The following is a 5,866-nucleotide window of genomic DNA, read 5'->3' as shown; positions in this document are numbered from 1 at the left end:
CTGCCAGCTCCCAGCTCGGTGTCACCTCCACGTGGGTGCCACCACTTCCCAGGTGCCACCTCCCTGCAGTGCCATCTCCACTCGGATGCCACTCCCAGCCAGGTGTCACCTCCTCTGGGTGCCACCTCTGCTTGGGTGTCACCCCCAGCTCGATGTCACCCCTGCCCAGGTGCCACCTCCTCTGGGTGTCACTGCTGATCTGGTGCCATCTCCACTTGGGTGCCGCCTCTGCTGCGCCACCTCCACTGGGTGCCCCCTCTCTTTGGGTGTCACCTCCACTGGGTGTCACCTCTCTTTGGGTGCCACCTCTCTTTGGGTGTCACCTCTCTTTGGGTGCCACCTCCATGTGGCTGTCACCTCTCTTTGGGTGTCACCTCTCTTTGGATGTCACCTCTCTTTGGGTGCCACCTCTCTTTGGATGTCACCTCTCTTTGGGTGTCACCTCTCTTTGGGTGCCACCTCCATGTGGCTGTCACCTCTCTTTGGGTGCCACCCCCCACTCGATGTCACCCCTGCCCAGGTGCCACCTCTGCTGGGAAACGAGGGGGAAAACCTGGGAGAGAGAGGGGAAAAACTGAGGAGGGGGGGGTGGAATTTGGGGGGAAAAGTGGGGAAAAAAAGGGGGAAAAACTGGGAAAAGAAGGGGGGAAAGATTGGGAAAAAAGGGGGGAAAAATCTCAGAGAGAGGGGGGTGAAAATCTGGCAGAGTGGGAGGGAAAACTGGGAATGTTTCATCCCAGGGAGCGAGTTCAGCTGGATGCGGATCTGGGAATTACATAAGCCATTCCCAAAGGGAAGATCCCGTGTCTTCCCCAAATGAAAATCCTTGGATGACTCCTGAAAAACCCTGGATAAGGAGGAGGCTGCTCTGGCTGTGCCCTCCCAGCTGGAGTGTGGCTGAGCCCTGGATCCAGGAAAAGCCCCTGATTGCCTGGAAAAACCTACGGATAACGGGAATTAGTCATGGAATCATGGAATGCTTTGGGCTGGGAGCTCATCCCATTCCAATCCCTCTCCACGGGCAGGAATGGCACCCACAAATCCCTGGATCCCAAGGCCAGCTCCTCCAAATCCCACAGGATTTTGTGCTTCCACCTCATCCCTTCCCGGCCTTCCTTCCTGACTTTTTGGGATCCATTCCCAGGAGGTTTTCCCACGTCCAGGCTCGGTTTTTCCAGGCTCCAGCTGCTCCCACGGCAGCTCCTTGATCCTGACCTTTGGGAGGCGTCCGGCCTTGGATGCAGCTGCCTCGGGAGTTTGGGAAGAGCGAGGCTGGAAACCAGGAATGTAAACACAGGGCAGGAATGACAACAATTCCCGAATTCCCAGATTTCAGCACAGGAAGAGCCGAGGGGGAGGGCAGGGATTTTATCCCGATCTGGATGCTGCTCCCAGGGGGCTTTTCCAACTTTCCAGGGAAGGATGGATGCTCAGGAACACCAAAACCCACCCCAGACCTGGATTTTGGATTGGGATTTGTCCCTCTGGATACCAGGGAGCAGCTCCAAGCCGGAGCATGTGGATCCCTCATTCCCGATCCAGCGGCTCTGCTGAGCTCAGAGCTCCGGAGAACTGGTCCAAAAAAAAAAGCTGGAAGCAGAATTCCAGCCTCTCCCACACTGGCAGCTCTTAAAGGAAAACTCATTGAACACAAGGAATTTCGGGATGAGTTTTCCATGGAATTCACTCCCTCACGTGACACCACAGGTGCCACCAGCGGGACAAACCTCCCCAGAATCCCACCTGGAATTCTCCATGGATCAGCCTGGATTGACTTTCCCCAGATGTAGAAAAATTTGGAGCTTTTCCAGGCTAAATTCCTGCTCCGGAGGATCTGTGGGATGCCCCAAATCCCTGGAGCACCTGGGCCCACCTCCGACCCCTTTAATTAACGGCTCCTAATTAGCACTGGCAGCTTAATGAGCTCATTTGCATATGCAGCCACAGCTGCAGCTCCAAAGGGGCCCCAAAAACGGGGATGATCCCGAAAGATTCCTGGGAAAGGGATGGGGGGAGCGGGAGGGGAGGAGGGGCCCGGGGGAACCCCTGGGATGGATCCTGGATTCTGCTTCCCAAAATGTTGGGATGGATCTTGGGATCTGCTCTTGAAATTCTGAGATGGATCTTGGGATCTGGCCCAAAATTCTGGGATGAGTTCTGGGATCTGCTCCCAAAATTTGGGGATGGATCCTGGGATTATCCTCCCAAAATTCTGGGATGGATCCCAAATTCAGCCCCCCCCCAAATCTTCAGCGAGTTCTGGGATCAGCTCCCAAAATTCTGGGATGGATCTTGGGATCTGCCCCTAGAATTCTGGGACAGCTCCTGGCAGACAGGGGGTCCAAATTTTGGGAATACTGGCAGGGATGAGGAGCTCTGGGGGTCTCCCACCAGCTGCTCCTCCAACGCCCTTTCCAATCCCTGCTCCCACTCCTGGGAATCCTGGGAATCCTTGGCTCGCAGGGAGACACGGAGGCCACCTGGTGCCTCCGTCCCTGCTCCGTCACCCCACGGAAATTTGGGAATGCTCCTGGAGCGAGGGGAGAAGGAGCAGCCAGGCCAGAGGTGTCAGATTCCCCTTTAAAATTCCCGTTGGAGCCAAGTCCGAGCTCATCCATCAAACATCAGGGTCCAGGCATGGAAAACGCTCCTTCAATTCCCTGGGCTGGCTTCCCGCAGCCTGGGATTCCTGCCAGGAGCCCTTTTCCGTGCCCGACTCCCGCTGTTTTCCGAGCTGCCACCGGATCCCGCAGTTTCCAAACTCCGCTTTCCCCCGGCAGACGGGAATGGGGCAGCCATAAATCCAGGCTCTGTTTCCATGGAATTCTAGATCCATCCTGGAGCCAGGCCAAGGAGGGATGGGGAACGAGCTTCCAGTGCAATTCCAGAGGCTCAGGTGGGATTCCTGCCGGATTCCTGCCCTCATTCCCGTTCCCCTGGCCGCCGCTCCCTATGGGAGATTAATGATGGGATGGGAAAACTGTGGGAATTTCCTGGAAGCTCCCACAGCTCAGGGAGCCCATGGGATCCAAACGCTTGGGTTGGGAACATCCCCTGTAACCCCGGATGTTGCCGCAGGGTTTTATCCCAAAATCCATCCCACTTTTCCCTCAATTCCTTGAGCTTTATCCATCAGCACTGGAAAGAGAGAGGAATTCGGCAGGAGAAATCCAGGCATCGCCATAACTCCGAGTCCGTGGAGGATGTTGGGAGAATTCTGGGAAAATGTTGGATTTGGGGAATGGCGATGGAGCAGAGCCACCCCCACGGGGAGATTCCCACCTCGGCCCACCTGCATCCCATGGGAATGCTGTAACCACCTTGGATTTTCCCATTTATCCCTCATTTAAAGCTCTCCTGCCTGGCTTTCCCAGGATCCCACAGGCTCCTCCTCCGCCATCCCTCGGCTTTCCCACTTCACAATAAATCCGGATGGGCAGAAAGGAAGGAAGCTGGGATAGGCACCAAAACTTATGGAATCCTGGAATGCTTTGGTGGGAAGGGACCTTAAACCCATCCCATTCCATGGGCAGGGACAATTCCCACCATTCCAGGCTGTTCCAAGCCTCAGCCAGCCTGGTCTCTTCCCTGGATCTCTTGCCTTGCTCCCTTCCCCCTCATCCTCTCCCAAGCTTTTCCCGTCCGATGGAATCCACGCTTCATCCACGTCCCATTCCCAGGGATCCCCAATCCTGGTGCTCACCTGGGGATTGGAAGCCTCGGAGATGGGAGTTTCAGTTCCCATCTCTCTCTCTCCCAAGCCTTTGGAAGCGTTTTCCCATTGGGAAGAGCTTTTCCCCCAAATCCCCACTTCCCAGGCATCCCAAATCCTGGTGGTCTCCTGGGGATTGGAAGCCAAGACACCACCTGGAGATGGGAATTTCAGCTCCCACTTCCATCTCCTGGGCCTTTGGAAGTGATTTTCCACTGGGAAAAGCTTCTCCCCCTGATCCACAGATTCCATTCCCAGGGATTCCCAATCCCGGTGGTCACCTGGGGATTGGAAGCCGAGGGCAGCAGCACTTGGAGATGGGAATTTCAGCTCCCAGCTCCCTCCCCCGAGCCTTTGGAAGTCCTTTCCCACCGGGAGGAGCTGCCTCATCCCGATCCCTTCTCCCGCCGGAATGTGCTCCACATTCACTTCATACTCGGAATGAGTAAAAGTGGCTCCGAATTCCCCTCCCTGCGAAAAGCGGGATCTTTTCCAGGGATAATGGGAAGCAGATGCCGGCGGCGGAGGGAAGCGGCAGCAGACGGAGCTGTTTGTTCCCGCTGCCGGCAGTTGGAAATGGAATCTTCTCCCTTTCAGTGCCGGGATTCGGGTTGTCCGTGCGCTCCCGGCGCCAGGTATTGTTATTCCAGAGGAGCTTTCATCCAAAGGGATGAACGCCCGGCCCTGACTTCTCCATAAATTATCCGCTCTGGAATCCAAACACGCCGCTCCCGGTAATTGGCGGCTGCGGCGGCTCCGGGATATTCCAGGACACTCCGGGTGCTGTATCCATGGCATTCCCATTCCTCTGCAATTGTGGGCAGAGCCAGGGATGTGCCGGATTTGGCCACGTGGCTCCGGCAGCGACGGGAATGTCCCGGAACTGGAATCCCTGGATGGGCCATGGCGGCAGCTCCGGGCGTTTTCCCTAAGGATCAGGTTTTGCCAAGGAGGATCGACAATCTGTAATTTCAGAGGGAATGCTGGCGCTGAGGAAAACCTGGAGCACCTGGAATGGTCCCACCTGTCCCTGGGGATTGGGATCGTGGGGGCTACGGGAACTCCACGAAAGATTGGGATCACCACGTCCGATGGAAAGATTGGGATTGTGTCTGAGAGAAAGACTGGGACAACCGTGTCCCATGGAAAGATTGGGAAAACTCTGTGTCATGGAAAGATTGGGATCACCATGTCCAACGGAAAGATTGGGATCACCACATCCGATGGCTGGGTGGGTCACGGTCAGTCCCTGCAGCGCTCCGGTTCTGACAGATCCCAGTCATTCCCAAACCTGGAGCGTTCCCATCTCCCGGCCATTCCCAAACCTGGAGCGTTCCCATTCCCCAGCCATTCCCAAACCTGGAGCGTTCCCATCTCCCAGCCAGTTTCCATCTCCCATCCATCTGGACACCCCTGGAGCCAGAGATTTGGGGCTGGAGCTGCTTCCCTGGAGGGAATCCATCCCAGCCCTGCATCCCAGCTCCAGGATTTTCCAGGGATTCCGTGTCCCAGCAGCTTCTTCCATGTCCCCAAGCCCATCCCGGTGCCGTGGGTTGGGTCTTCCCAAGATTTTCATCCAAGGAAGCGTTAAGCTCATTCTTGGAGCTCGGGAAGCCAAGGAATGAGGAGGGAGCTGAGGAAGCCTCTCCATCCTTGGATTTGGGATGGGCTGGATGAGATTTTTCCCAGGAGATTTCCCTGAGCCGGGTGAAGTCCAGTGCTGATCCCAATCCCTGGCCGCGGCCGCTCCTTTTTTTCTTCCCGCATTCCCAGGCTCCAATTTCCCCTAAGATTTAATTGCTCGCATCCAGCCCGGCAGCGCCAGGAAAGGAAATTCCGGGATAAGCGCAGGGATGGGATGAGGAAGGATGGAAAATTGTCCACGCTGGGCTCCAGATGCGGCGATGGGGGGGAGAACGGGAACCCCCAAAGCGGATTTTGGGATCCCTGATCCTGAATTTCCATGGAATTCCACTCACCCCAAGGGATGCGCGCTCTCCTCGTGCCACGCGCGCGCTCCCGTCACATTCCCATTCCCAAGGATTTCCGCAGCGATTTCCTCCCGGCAGCGCCAGGAGAGGGAGCCCGAGCTGCTGCCGCCTCCAGGGATTCTCCGCTCCAAGGATTCTCCGCTCCACGCGGCCCGCACCCGCG

The sequence above is a fragment of the Corvus brachyrhynchos genome, unplaced genomic scaffold (assembly GCF_000691975.1).
Source record: "Corvus brachyrhynchos isolate BGI_N302 unplaced genomic scaffold, ASM69197v1 scaffold200, whole genome shotgun sequence".
NCBI lineage: Eukaryota > Metazoa > Chordata > Aves > Passeriformes > Corvidae > Corvus > Corvus brachyrhynchos.
This window is presented reverse-complemented; position numbering follows the sequence as displayed.